We start from the raw sequence: 15,543 nt of genomic DNA on the forward strand, positions 1-15,543 counted from the left end.
AATTCCCACATGTTGTGGGAGGGAACCCGTGGGAGATAATGGAATCATGGCTGCGGTTTAACACAAGCTGTTCTCATGGTAGTGAATAAGTCTCATGAGATCTGATGGTTTTGTAAGAGGAAACCCCTTTCACTTGGCTTTCACTCTTCTCTTGTCTGCCGCCATGTGAGACCATGCCTTTCACCTTCTGCCATGATTATGAGGCAGCGTCCTCAGCCACGTGGAACTGTGGGTCCATTAAACCTCTCTCTTTTGTAAATTGCCCAGTCTCAGGTATGTCTTCATCAGTAGCATGAAAACGGACTAATACACCATCTCAAGTATATCTGTCTCTGGGGAAGTGACTGCTTTCTTGATTACTTTTATCTCCTCCATCCAAACTCTGGTTGTCTCTTAGGTCTCAGATCAAGCCACTCCCACTCCCACCCCTTCCTCTCTGCTCCAGCCAAGGGATCTATTTAAAATTATTTGCATTGGTACCCTTCTTTTTCTTTAAGCCTCTTTGACCACGATCTCTTCTGTTTTCACTTTGACTCCCAAATGCTTTCCCAACCACTCTGGAAAGTTTTCTCAATCTTTCCGCTAAATTCACTGCATTGAATTTGCCTATTTATTCTTGATTTTCTCCTCACCAGTCTACATCCTCCCAGAAAAAAGGTATATCTTCTACCTTATTCACAGTTAAATCTCCAAACTGAGTGGACCCTTTCTTGGCCAAGAGGACCCAGATAAACCTTAAAATCGAATTCCTGGTCATGACAGGATGGGAAGTGAGACATGCCTCAGGATGCCCCTCCATTATTAACCTTTAGCCAGAATTCTCTCCTAAGGAGTAAGCAGAAAACAGCCCTAGAAGACAAGAAACAGATGATTCATGCCTTTATCAACTTTGGCCAGTCACTGGAGACTGCAACCAGACTCCCCCTCCTGCTTTGCAGATTAACTTGACAACTCACCAGTTTCATAGCTCATTCCTTTCTGATAAGAGACCATGGACCACTGAGTGGTTCTGGCCAGTCTACAGAGGCTGTGCAGTGAGGGTTTCTGGGTCCCATGCTTTACCTTTTGATGTCAATGGGCCGAAAACTCCACTCTCAAATTACACTAATGCCACCATTCTTTTGAACGTGCAACTCATGGAGAGGCGTTAAGCTCAGTTGTGCATGTGCACGTTTCTCCTTTTATAAACATTTTGACTTTTCCTATAGCTTGTTAAATATGTATATTTGGTCTCCGCATTTAGCATAAATTTCTATCTTCTGCTTTCCTCCCTGGAAGTTCTTGCTCTTGGCTTCTGGCTGGAGGCTATGCTTCCCAGAATGTGGGATACCCAGCCTGCAGGCTGAAATGCCTTATGAAAAATAAGCTTTCCCTTCCAAATTTATAAGCCCCCTGATATTTAGTTGACAAGCCTTCTAGAGGTTTAAATACCTCAAAAACTTTAGAAAACTGTAATTACCACTTTTCCTGCTCATACCACCCTGGCTCCACTCTCTCTAACAGCATATAAAAGGGAAAAAAAATTAAGGCTGACGTTACCTGGGAAAAAAAGCCCAGGAAGACCTTTTAAGAAGGAGAAGAGATTTTCCCCTAGTATATAGAAACAGATGTCAACTCCTTTCCTTCCTACCTTACAGCTACAGTAATAATAATGTGCCCCAACATTTTAGTCTAGGCACACTGTTTCTCTTAAGTACACATAAAAATTACCTAGAGAGTTTGTTAAAACAGATTCCTAGCTTCCAATATGCAGAGATTTGGCCATGTGAATCTCAGTGACCTGAATCCCTTATACTTCTTTATGGTTCCTCTGCCCCAGAAAGAAAAGAAAAAAAAAAGTTAAAATTCATGTGTCAATTATAAATAATTGTGTCTCCATTAAGCACAAGCAAGTGATTCCTCATTGTCTCTGTGAAATAAAATCACCCCTTAACTCAAGCGGTTTTCTTCAGAAAACACAGCTCCACTTCCTCCCACCCTGAACTCAGTTAGATTAACATTAATGATTCTTCCTTTCAGATGGGCCCCAGAGCATTGGACCCTGCCAAGCCATTTTCCATTTAGAACGACGCTTGTTATGGCCTCTTGCTTGCAAAATGGCTCTATCTCAATTTGGAAGTAGCAGCTGTTTAACAGATGCTCACCCACTTAGATTTAGAATGGAGACCTGGAAAGGTATGGAGAGAGGGTCTGGTAGGCCAAGAAAAGAGAAGAGAGTGTTGCAGATATATTATGATAAATTATAGAAGTTGGGAGCATAGATCCTGGAAAGAAAAACCACCATTGAGCTTTATAGTTGACTTTGAGTGATAAAGACTGAGCAGTTATTTTGCCTTTCCCAGGAATGTGTGTCAGTATTTTAAATAATTTTAACTACTCCTTTTCTTTAATTTATAAATAAAACACACAAAAAAATAGAATTAAATGTCTACATGTTCTAACTTCCTTTCTCTGTTTTAGAGTTCATCCTTATTTATAATGTCTTATATATCCTAGAATTTGTACAAATATCAGAGCATTTAATATAAACATTTTCTGTTTTAAAATCAAAAATGACATCATATATAATATTCTCTACATTGATTAAACATTTTTGTCACAGTATCATGTGCTTCCAAAAAACAACGTATATATTTAAGTGTATAACTCATTGACTTTTTATAAACTGAACTCTCAGATGTAACTAGCGGCACAAAGACCATAAAACAGAACAAAACAGAATTTCAGGAGTTCTCTTGTGCACCTTGCTTTTTCATTTAATGAAACAGCTTGGCAATCTCTTCATTCAGCCTATATGAATCTACTATTTTTTTAATAGCTATAGAGTGCTTGGCCATATGTCATTGCTATAAAGAAATACCTGAGACAGTGTAATTTACAAAGAAAAGAGTTTTAATTGGCTTGTGGTTCTGCAGCTGCACAGGAAGCATGGCAGCATCTGCTCAGATTCTGAGGAGGCCTCGGGAAACTTACACTCATGGCAGAAGATGAAGGGGAAGCAGGAACATCTTACATGTCCAGAGCAGAAGGAAGGGGTGGGGGCAGGTGCCACACACTTTTAAACAATAGGAGGAAATCTGCCCCCATGATGCAATCACCTCCCAGCATGCCCCACCTCCAACACTGGGGATTATAATTCAACATGAAATTTAGGCAGGGACAAGATCCAATCCATAACAAAGAGCCATATATTTTTTAATGACTGGGCTATTGATGGACATTTAGGCAATTTCCAGTTTTGCTTTGTAAATATCTCCATGAAAATTCTTGCACGTGGATCTTTGTACACTTCTGAGAATTCTTTAAAATGTGCTCTTGAAGTAGAATTGCAATAACAAAAAAGTGTCTGTATTTTAATTGTTAAAATATTTTAAGATTGTCCTGCAAGAAGTTAAGGAATCTACACTAATCCACACTCCCACAGTGGTACCAGCTTCAGAAAAATATATTTTAAAAAATGCATGCTAAATATATACTACTTAGAATATGCTGACAAACAAACAAACAAAAAAACTAAACATTACTAGCAGTCTTATCTCTTTGAGATAACTTGTCATTTATTTTTGTGAACTTTTGGAATTTTTTTCTTAGGTTCAAATGAGGAGAAAGTTTGGTTGGTTTGAAAAGGCATCATGAAGAGACAGCCTGAGGATACAAGCTCAGTTGATGTTGTAGAAGAGAAAGCTGATCGCTTTCAGTTTAGCACCAAAACCTTTTCACTGCATCATTTTGGCAGCTCCTAAGGCTGTTTCTCCTCTCCCTTTAGACTAACAAACTCATGGCCTTCAAGGAAAGAGGGAGTCATAGACTTATCCAGGAAAGGAGGCATATGGACTCAGCGGCATGCCCAAAGGCCCAGGTACCCACTAACTGAGCTGTGGGGCTTGTTATGCTGCCTGTGCAGGTGACATATAGGCATCATGGGATCCATTCATTAGAGTCCAGATGCTCTGATAAAGGGAATAGTGCCTTATGCACTGTCATGGAGAGAAAAACTCCTTCTTTATCTTTCCATGCATTTTTCACTGCTGACGATCATTGAATAATATCTCTACTTCATATATCTGGGAGTAAAATGTTCACAAAAACAGTCTGTGTGAGAGATGAGCTGTCACAAAACAGAGCAGCAGATAAAGTCTGATAAAGTTCCTGCTGTATCCATCTCCCTTTCTCACTTGCAGTTGGTACTGGTTGTACCTGTGACACCATATATCTAAGCAAACAAAATGAAAAGTTCTCTCAGAAGTATTTCTTCTCTACCATCTGCCTTCTGCCATGGCATTCCTGGCAGAAGAACTCAGAATGGCAGAGATTTTCAGAGGTGAATGGGATCATAGAAACCATGTGGTGTGGGACTTCTCCAAAACTTTCAAATTATATGTAGACTGTGCTTAAACATTGCTTCTAAAGGCCCAGCATTGGCAGAGGTTATGAATAAAATCTGGAATGGGGTCCAGGAATATACATTTTTTACTAAGGTGATGCTGATACAGCAAGACTTCTAGTTTGCATTTAGAAAACATCATTTGAGTTCAAACCTCCAAGTGAGTAAGTGAAGAAACTGAAGTCAAGTCCCGTGAGTATTCTATTACACTATACCAAAGAAATGCTTTGTTATTCACCCTTCCAAAGTCAGAACTCTATTCACATGAGCTCAAAGTATTTCCTCACAAGACACTTACTAATTTATGAAGGACCTATAGTCACTTGACAGCAGACAAAACTGGCAGACCCTTTCCTAACCAAGTGATCAAAGTTAATATCATCAGTTATGAACAAATCAGTAAATGGTACAGATGAGACAGGTAAATGATGCAATAAGAACACAGCATCATTTTTATGGCATCCTTGCCAAAAATGTGTAATCTAAATTTTTAATCATAGGAAATATTTGCCCAACACAAACCGAGGTATATCTGACAAAATAACTGGCTAATATTCTCCAGAAAATGTCAAGGTCATAAAAGACAAACAAAGAAGCTAATTAACTGTCACAGATTAAAGGATACTTAAAGGACACATGAGGACAAAATATACCATTCAGGATTGGGTTGTGAAATAGAAGATGACATCAGTGGAATAAGTAGGGGAATTTAATGAAGTTTTTAGATTAGATACTCATATGTTATCAATGTTAATTTCTTATTTTAATAATTGTACTATGGTTATACATTAACATTTTTGGAATCTGGGTAAAGGGCGTACTGGAATTCTTTTTACCAGTTTTGCAATGTTGTTATAAGTCTGAAAGTTTTTCAAAAATAAAAAGCTTAAAAAACAGAAAAATTAAAAGGTAAGAACTCTACCGTACTCTCAGACTCCATAAAATTTCAGAGATAAAGAAATGGTAAAGACATTGACTTATAAAACTGATTTTGCCTCTGAAACTTGAAGAATAGAGACAAAGGCTGGGACATAACACAAGTTTTACAACTTTATTTGGTGTCCTTGGATAAGTCATTAACTTCCTTTGGCTTCAATTTATTACATAAAACCATTATTAAATATAGTGAACTATCACATTATTTAACATTAAATAAAATTACTTGATTGCTTCATTCCCTTAATAAGTAGAATAGGTTGCAGATGGAGAGGAAATGTATACTAGGCACTAGACTTCCTCCCTACAACACTAGAACACTCTTACTTCATCCTAGATGACAATTCAAATCTTAGACCGTATTTCTCCTCTAGAATAGAATCGATATGTAAGTTTGTCTTGTTTGTAGCCAAAATCTCAGCACCTAGGGTAGTTTGCTGTCACAAAATATTTATCCTTTAAATATCTCCTGAATAAATTAATGAACAAACAAATCTATCATTACCTCTTTGCTGGACCATACCAAAATTTATTCCTTCTACAAATTTGCAGATGTTATGAATTGGCAAAATCTACCCTATTTTATTGTTCTTTCTTAATTGTTTGATACTTGGCCATTGTTTTTTTGTTTTTTTGTTTTTTTTTTGAGATGGAGTCTGTCTCTGTCGCCCAGCCTGGAATGCAGTGGCGCGATCTCTGCTCACTGCAAACTCCACCTCCTGGGTTCACGCCATTCTCCTGCCTCAGCCTCCTGAGTAGCTGGGACTACAAGCACCCGCCACCACGTCCGGCTAATTTTTTGTATTTTTAGTAGAGACAGGGTTTCACCATGTTAGCCAAGATGGTCTCGATCTCCTGACCTCGTGATCCGCCCGCCTTGGCCTCCCAAAGTGCTGGGATTACAGGCGTGAGCCACCGCGCCCGGCCTTGGCCATTATTCTTTCAGGCAGTATTTTAGCTATCCTCCAGCACAGTTGAAGACTCTATAACTGGGCATTTGCCATTCAAAATAGGTAGAGTGGCACATTCAAGAGGTAAACAGTCCTGAGGCATTCTCACACATAAAGGTGAGTCGAATGTTTAGGAAGAACTTTAACTTGAGCTTCTGGAAGGTAATCTCTAAGAATGTCATGCCTTAAAAGAGTTTCTTTGTTTGCATGGTAGCTGTGGGTGACACTAAATGGTCTAACAATACGATTTAGGGTGAGGCCTGGCCAGAATTTAGGGCTGGGGCTAGTCATGCCAGGAAAACCAATAATGTTACCTGAGGTGAGGGCTTTGGATCATGCACTATCAGTCAACCTGCAGACTGAGATCAACCACATGGGCAATCAATCAGTTGATCCTATCTATATCATGCAGTCCCAGTCAAAATTCTGAACAAGGAGTCTTAGTGAGCTTCCGTTTTTGGCAGTCCTCCAAGCATATTGTCATACAACATTGGCAGGAAGGTAACACATCCTGACTTCTCAGGGAAAGAACAACAGAAGTTCCACCAGGGAAATAAAGTGGAGTCAGATTTATAGAAGATGTTAAGGTATGAATAAAGAAGTGTGTCAGTTTTGTGCATTCTGTGATAACCTAAAACACAGAGGAAGAAATTTCAGTGAAGGAGTTCAAATCAGAATGCAAAACAGTAACTAAAAGTTCTGAAACATTGAGAAACTTGGGGGAGTGTCATACAATAGAAAAATTAAGCTCTAATGATCTGTAAGAGTCCTTTAATTCTATTGTTGTAAAGATGATACTGTACAGGACTTGTAAGGAATTCCATGTTCTCATCTCTGGCTACTACTCCACTTCTTCTCTCACAGTTTTTATCATAGTATCATATACTACAACTAGAATGAATTGGTCTTATTTTGTACTTTCTTAAATATGCCATAGTCTGTGTTTATGTTGTTCCTTCTGCTTTGAATGCTTTTCCACACTCTCTTTGTCTGACTTAACTCATAGTTATAACTTAGGAAACACTGCCCCCAGAAAACCTTAATTGTCTCCATGTTTGGCTGAGATATTCCTTCCTGTGGTCCACTAACTTGATATTCTTGCTCTTTCATAACACTTATACCCTGGTATTGTATGTATCTGCATAAACTCTCTACCTGGCTAGATTAAATGCTGACTAATTAATGGCAGGAAATGTGCTCACTTTAGTCATCACTGAATTCTGCACATCCAGAACACTTCTTTTTTATATGTAATGAATAAATGTTCACTGGCTATTTGTTAAATAGCTGAATAAATACATTTTATAAATACTGCTTTTGGCTTATTCATTTTTATGTTTATTTTTTTTTTTAGGAACAGGGTCTTGTGTTGTTGCCCAGGATGGCTACGAACTCCTGGGCTCAAGCAATCCTTGAGTAGCTGGGATTACAGACCTGCACCGCTGTGCCCTACTTATTTTTAGCAAGGGGCTTTATATGCCACTCAACTATCTAATATTTCCATCATAAATTATAATTGACATTTCTCTGTTTACTTTAAGCCAGGAATAAACTTAAGTCTCAAGAAAGATTCTCTGGAGATTATGGCTATTTTATTGTATGGACTGATCTTACATCAATACCTTAGTGTGGCATAGCAAAAGAAGTTCTGGACTGAAAGGGAGGTGACTGGATTTCATAAGCAATCTAGCAACAAATTCTGTAACTTAATGACTATAGTATAAGACTGCTTTTTCTACCAAGTGGACATCAAGTAGACTGTAAATATTAGCAATCTCTCTAGCAATCCCTGAGATCAGAGAATCTCTGTCTCAGAAGAGTAGAAAAGCTTATTTGCTAGCCAAATGAAGAGTAGGCTCCTAAGTCTTATCCATTACCAATGTTGCCTGGACTGAATTTGTTATAATGACTTTTTTTTTTTTTTTCAGTTTCTTTTTCCCTTTCTCAATGAAGAAGACATTTGTGGATTCTTTCTTTTTTCTCTCTCTCTCATTTCGCCTTTCTCTCTTCCTACCCGCATGCCCCAACTCTCAGGATCTCTAGTGCATTATTAACTGGGACTTGTTCAATTAAAGGGGACGTGGACCTTCATATTTCGTGGTTCCTCAACAACGATCAGGCTGGCAGGCCCAGGAGGAACTGCAGTCCCTGAGACACTCACTGCATGAGCTAACAGGAAAAGATGAGCAATAAAAAGAGATTATGAGAGAAATCAATAGGTTCATACTGGCCCCACATGTCCACAAACATCTTTTTGCTGCTGGAGAATCACTTCTGAGATTGTAGCCATCATTACTTCAGTATTTATTTCTCTCTCTCTGACCCATCAAATACCTGCCTAGAATCAGGAGTCTATTTGGTTCTGGCATTTTAAACTCTCTTAGTTCTCTATTGGTCAGGTTTTTGGTCTTTTCTCTTATTTCCTAACTACAAGCCAGAGACTACAGTTTCTTTAACTGGCTGACCACAGTCCTGAAATATTGTGCAAGAAATTGTGGAATTCACAGGGAAGCAGGGATTGGTCTTAGTGATTTTATTCTAATTCTGAGCTTCAAAGATTCTGTGGCTAAATGAACATTTTATCTAAGATGAAAAACTTGCTGTTGGTTTCATAAAAACATATTTATTCAACAAATATTTATCGGGCATGGTGTGTCTGGTATTAATTTATGTTTTTGGCTTCACTGATTACATCTACCTATTTTGTAAATTTTAGAAAGGATCTGCCTGCTCACGCCTGTAATCCCAGCACTTTGGGAGGCCGAGGCGGGCGGATCGCGAGGTCAGGAGATCGAGACCACGGTGAAACCCCGTCTCTACTAAAAATACAAAAAATTAGCCGGGCGCAGTGTCGGGCGCCTGTAGTCCCAGCTACTCCGGAGGCTGAGGCAGGAGAATGGCCTGAACCCGGGGGGCGGAGCTTGCAGTGAGCCGAGATTGCGCCACTGCACTCCAGCCTGGGCGACAGAGCGAGACTCCGTCTCAAAAAAAAAAAAAAAAAAAGAAAGGATCTGCCTGGTGATTTAGAAAGATTCTGCCTGGTACCACACTCCTGATAGCAGACATAGTCTCTGAGCCTCCACATTCTGTAGTCATTTATCTTGATGTTTCCCAAAATGTGGTGCAAAACCATCCATCTCAGACAAGCTGCTAGAGTGTAGTAGTTATGAATATGGCTCTAGAGCTGAATTGCACCTCAGCTTACCATCTATGAGACACTGAATTGCACCGCAACTTACCATCTATGAGACATTGGGCAAAGCACTTAATCATTTAAAATCACGTCTTGTGGAGTAAGTCCTGAATAAAGAGCAACTATCAGAATTATGCAGCAATTCTATCAAAATGCAGATCTAGAGATGTTTTAGTGGTAGACTGACTGTCTGCAGCAAGATGATCTTTATTTATTGAAACTTGCAGAAGCACTGAATTTTATACTTTCCCCTTAAATTTTCTCATTTTTTCTTCCCCCCACTTCTATCAATGACTGGGTTCAAATCTCATCCTTTCATTTTTCATGATGTATAATTTAGGTAAGTTTCTTGAACTCTCTGATACTCGATTTTTTTCACATGTAAAAAGAAAGACAATATTTTCAATGTTTCTGGTGATGATGAATGAGGCAAGGATTAAATACCAATAAAATGGAAGAATACTCGATAAAATGAAATACCCAATAAAATGAGAATACCCAATAAAATGAAAGTCATCATTTGTTACCATGTAACAAGCATTGCCTTATCGTGTTTAGCTATCTCAGCCACTTTGTAAGGTAGGTAGGTATCATCATGCCCATTTTACAGATGAAGAAACAGGTTCAAAATGGCTAAACCATTTGCACACAGTCTCAGTCTCACAGATAGTAAGTGGCAGATCCAGGATTTGAAAGCACAACTATTTTCGAATGTGGATATTTTATCAATAAAGTGTCTTCTACTTTTCTTATCATTTTGTAAAGTTTCACCTCTAATTGAGAACCATGCAGGTAATGTCCTCTTAGGAGAGGATTTTCTGAAATCAGGCAGCAGACAGAGAATTATCAATATTTATATTCTTAATCAGTGTGTTATATGTTAATGACCAATGTTTTTACAACAGTACAGGCAATTTCAGCAAAAAAAAAAAAAAAAAATACTAAACCCCTAATAATAAAAGTTGCTGGAGTAGAAAGCACTATATATCCATATAGCTCATTATATATCTTTGCTAACACATTGTTTCAGGTCACCTTATGGAGTTAAGGAAGCCCCACTGTCCTTGTATTAATTAATTTTTTCCTCAATCTTATTTCTTACACTCTATTTTGTTGCTATTCAAGAGGTATCTATACACTAGTTTTAAGCAGTGAAGAAGACAGTAAAGTTCCCTGACATATGGCACTTAATTTATAGGGGAATGTAGACAAAAATTACTATATAATGAGCTATATGGGTACATAGTACTTTCTACTCCAGCAACTTTTGTTGATAGGGGTTTAGTGTGATATTTTTGCTAAAGTTGCCTGCAATATTTATTTATATATATATATATATTTTTTTTTTTATTATATTTTAAGTTCTAGGGTACATGGGCACAATGTGCAGGTTTGTTACATATGTATACCTGTGCCATGTTGGTGTGCTGCACCCATTAACTCATCATTTACATTAGGTATATCTCCTAATGCTATCCCTCCCGCCTCCCACCACCCCACAACAGGCCCTGGTGTGTGATGTTCCCCTTTCTGTGTCCAAGTGTTCTCATTGTTCAATTCCCACCTATGAGTGAAAACATGCGGTGTTTGGTTTTTTCTCCTTGTGATAGTTTGCTGAGAATGATGGTTTCCAGCTTCATCCATGACCCTACAAAGGACATGAACTCAACATTTTTTATGGCTGCATAGTATTCCATGGTGTATATGTGCCACATTTTCTTAATCCAGTCTATCATTGCTGGACATTTGGGTTGGTTCCAAGTCTTTGCTATTGTGAGTAGTGTCGCAATAAACATGCGTGTGCATGTGTCTTTATAGTAGCATAATTTATAATCCTTTGGGTATATACCCAGTAATGGGATGGCTGGGTCAAATGGTATTTCTAGTTCTAGATCATTGAGGAGTCACCACACTGTCTTCCACAATGGTTGAACTAGTTTACAGTCTTACCAACAGTGTAAAATCATGAGTGAACTCCCACTCACAATTGCTTCAAAGAGAATAAAACACCTAGGAATCCAACTTACAAGGGATGTGAAGGACCTCTTCAAGGAGAACTACAAACCACTGCTCAATGAAATAAAAGAGGACACAAACAAATGGAAGAACATTCCATGCTCATGGATAGGAAGAATCAATATCGTGAAAATGGCCATACTGCCCAAGGTAATTTATAGATTCAATGCCATCCCCATCAAGCTACCAATGACTTTCTTCACAGAATTGGAAAAAACTACTTTAAAGTTCATATGGAACCAAAAAAGAGCCCGCATTGCCAAGACAATCCTAAGCCAAAATAACAAAGCTGGAGGCATCATGCTACCTGACTTCAAACTATACTACAAGACTACAGTAACCAAAACAGCATGGCACTGGTACCAAAACAGAGATATAGACCAGTGGAACAGAACAGAGCCCTCAGAAATAGTACCACACATCTACAACCATCTGGTCTTTGACAAACCTGACAAAAACAAGAAATCGGGAAAGGATTCCCTATTTAACAAATGGTGCTGGGAAAACTGGCTAGCCATGTGTAGAAAGCTGAAACTGGATCCCTTCCTTACACCTTATACAAAAATTAATTCAATATGGATTAAAGATGTTAGACCTAAAACCATAAAAACGCTAGAAGAAAACCTAGGCAATACCATTCAGGACATAGGCATGGGCAAGGACTTCATGTCTAAAACACCAAAAGCAATGGCGACAAAAGCCAAAATTGACAAATGGGATCTAATTAAACTAAAGAGCTTCTGCACAGCAAAAGAAACTACCATCAGAGTGAACAGGCAACTTACAGAATGGGAGAAAATTTTTGCAAACTACTCATCTGACAAAGGGCTGTTATCCAGAATCTACAAAGAACTCAAACAAATTTACAAGAAAAAGACAACCCCATCAACACGTGGGCAAAGGATATGAAAAGACAATTCTCAAAAGAAGACATTTATGCAGCCAAGAGACACATGAAAAAATTGCCTGCAATATTTTAAAACCATTGGTCATAAATATAAAACATACTGATGAAGAGCAGTATGATGGAATAGGACTTTCCAGTGTTCTCCCTTCAGAAACATCAATTTGAACAACAATCAACACACAAAAGTACCTTCACAAGAGCAAAGGAAACCAGGTGCACGATTTTAGCACCTGGGCATAGCACAGAAATCAGAAAAGGTGCATTAAAGAGAGTAAGACTGGCAGTTTTATATCACCCGAATCACCCCTTTGAAAATTGCAGGCAATACATCGTGTAAAGAGACACTCTTCAACTGGGGGAAGGAGAAGAAAGTGAGCTTTGGACTTTTCCTTGAGCCCCAACATTGGATCTGCACCAATAAAACCCAACACTCAGCAGGCCACCACAACCACAGAATTCAGGGTAGTACCTATGGACTAAGTATCCAGGCCTGCCCTGGCACCAGATTGGACCCTGCTGCTCCAGGTTCCAGGCCTGCTCATTGGATTCAGTCTCCAGGCCTGCTTCACCATCAGGCCAACCCCAGCAGCCCTGGGCTCTGGACCAGCTGCAGCACAGGGCGAATCCCATCACAAGGCAAGCCCTCCCAGATTCAGGCTCTAGGCCTGCCCCACAGACTCAGTCTCTAGGCTGGCCCCAGCAACCCTGGGCTCAGGCCTGCCCCAACACCATGCTAGTTTCTGCATCCCTAGTCATCATGCTATCACTCACAGATCCACTCATCAGGATGGACCCTGTGCATGCAGAATTCAGGTTTGCCCAGTAGCTGGTCAGCCTCTATGACCCCAGGCTCCAGCCCTGCCCCAGGTTTCAGAAAAGCCCAGAGCTAGGCACACACACAGCCCCAGGCTCAGGCCCACCCTGGCACTAAGTTAGCAATCCTTGCCTCAGTCACTAGGATAGAACCCATTGGCTCAGGCTTTAGGCCTGCCAAGTATAAGGTTGGTTCCTGGTTCCATTCTCCAGGCCAGATACCGGAGCCACATGCTCCAGCAGACCTAGATTTCAGACCTGCCCAGGGTCCAGGCTTATCTCAATAGATCCTAGCACCAGATGAGACTCCTGAACCTTGGCTCCAGGACTGACCCTCAGCACCCAGGATCTAGGCCAGCCCCCAAAACCCCAGGACCCAGGCCAGCCCTCATGTTCCTAGCCTTCTGGTTAGCATCATCACACCCAGCTTCCAGGCAAGCCCCCACAGCCCTTGGCTCCAGGCAAGTTTCTGTGGCTCCAAGCACAATGTCAGCACCTGCCATCCCAGGCTGCAGTCTGACCCCTGTGGGTGCAGGCTTCATGTCTTCCCTAGCACCAGGCCATCCCCAGGTTCCAGTCAGGTCCCAGTGGCCCAAAGTTCCAGTGGACCCAGGGGCCAGGCCTGCTCCAAAAAACCCAGGGCCTAGGCTTATGTCAGGAGACCCTAGTGACTGGCCAGACCCTGTGCACTAAGACTCTAAGAACAACCCTGCAGACTTAGGCTCCAGGCCCATCCCAGTAGACCTAGGCTCTAGGCTTATCACAGCACCTGGCTAGCTCCTTCAGACTCAGGCTTAAGGGATATTCCAGTATCAGGTTAGCCTCTGTGGATTCATGCTTCAGTAGAGACCCCATGGATCTAATCAAAAGGTCTAGCACTATTGATCCAGCTTTCAGGTCCAACTCTGCAGATCCCAGGCACCAGGCCCACTTATCTGCTGACCCTGACACCAGACCAGCTTGCCTAGAAACTTCAGAAGCAAACTCATTCATGAACCATGCCAGATGGACTGTTAGAATCTCTCTGGACAGGCTCACTGTTGAAAGTTTTTCTGAAACAAAGCCATTCTGCAATGTTTGGAATAAGTCCATACTTCTTTAAATACACAGAAACCAACACATGGCCACAAGAATCAAGAACAATCAGGAAAACATGACACCAACAAAGGAACAATGCACCAGTAACCAACCATAAATAAGTGGAGATTTACAAATTGCCTGACAAAAAATTAAAATAATTGTTTTAAGGAAGCTCAGTAAACTTCAAGAAAACATAGAGAAAAAAATTCAACGAAATCAGAAAAACAATAAATGACCAAAACAAAAAATAAATACCAGAGATATTGAAATTATTTTTAAAAAATCAAACAGAAATTCTGGAGCTAAATATACCATGAAGAAAATTTAAAATGCAATAGAGAGCATCAACAGCAGAATTGATTGAGCAGAAGAAAGAATTTGAGAACTTGAAGACAGGTTATTTGAATATGTACAATCGGAGGAGAAAAGATCTAAATGAATAAAAAAGAATGGATAAATATTATGGGACTTTTGGGAAAGCATGAAAAGGGCAGGGCTTTTTGATTTATAGGAATTAATGAAGGAGAAGAGAGAAACAGTGATATTTAAAGAAAGAATAGAAGAAAACTTTCTAAATTGGAAGAAAGATATAAATATTCAGATACGTAAAGGTTAAAGATATCTAATTAGATCCAATACAAACAGGACTACTCCAAGTCATGTGATAATCAAACTGTAAAAATTAATGATAAAGATGGAATTCTGAAAGCCACAAAGGAAAAGAAGAATATCACATATATGAGAATTTCAGAACCACTAGAAACAAACCTCTCAGTAGAAATCTTACAGGCCAGGAGAGACTGGGTTGATATATGCAAAGTGCTGGAGATAAAAACAAATCATCAATCAAGATTATTTTACCCAAAGAATTTGTCCTTCAGAGAAGGAGAGATATAGGCTTTTCAACACAAACAAAAGTGAGGGAGTTCATCACCACCAGAAAGACCTGTCTCACAAGAAATACTAAAGCCAGTCCTTAAAGATGAAAGAAAAATATGCTAGGTAGCAGCAGAGAAACATAGAAAAGTATAAAACTCATTGATAAAAGTATGTACACAGTCAAATTCAGAATGCTTTAATATTGAAATAGTGGTATATAAATCACTTAAATCTTTACGATGAAGGTTAAAAGAAAAAACTGCTAAAATAATAATAGTTACAATAATTTCTTAAGGAATATGCTATTTAAAGAGATGTAAGTCATGGCATCAAAAATACAAAATGTGAGATGTTGAGTTTTTTTTAATGAGATCAAAGTTAGTTG

Source organism: Symphalangus syndactylus, chromosome 3 (assembly GCF_028878055.3).
Source record: "Symphalangus syndactylus isolate Jambi chromosome 3, NHGRI_mSymSyn1-v2.1_pri, whole genome shotgun sequence".
NCBI lineage: Eukaryota > Metazoa > Chordata > Mammalia > Primates > Hylobatidae > Symphalangus > Symphalangus syndactylus.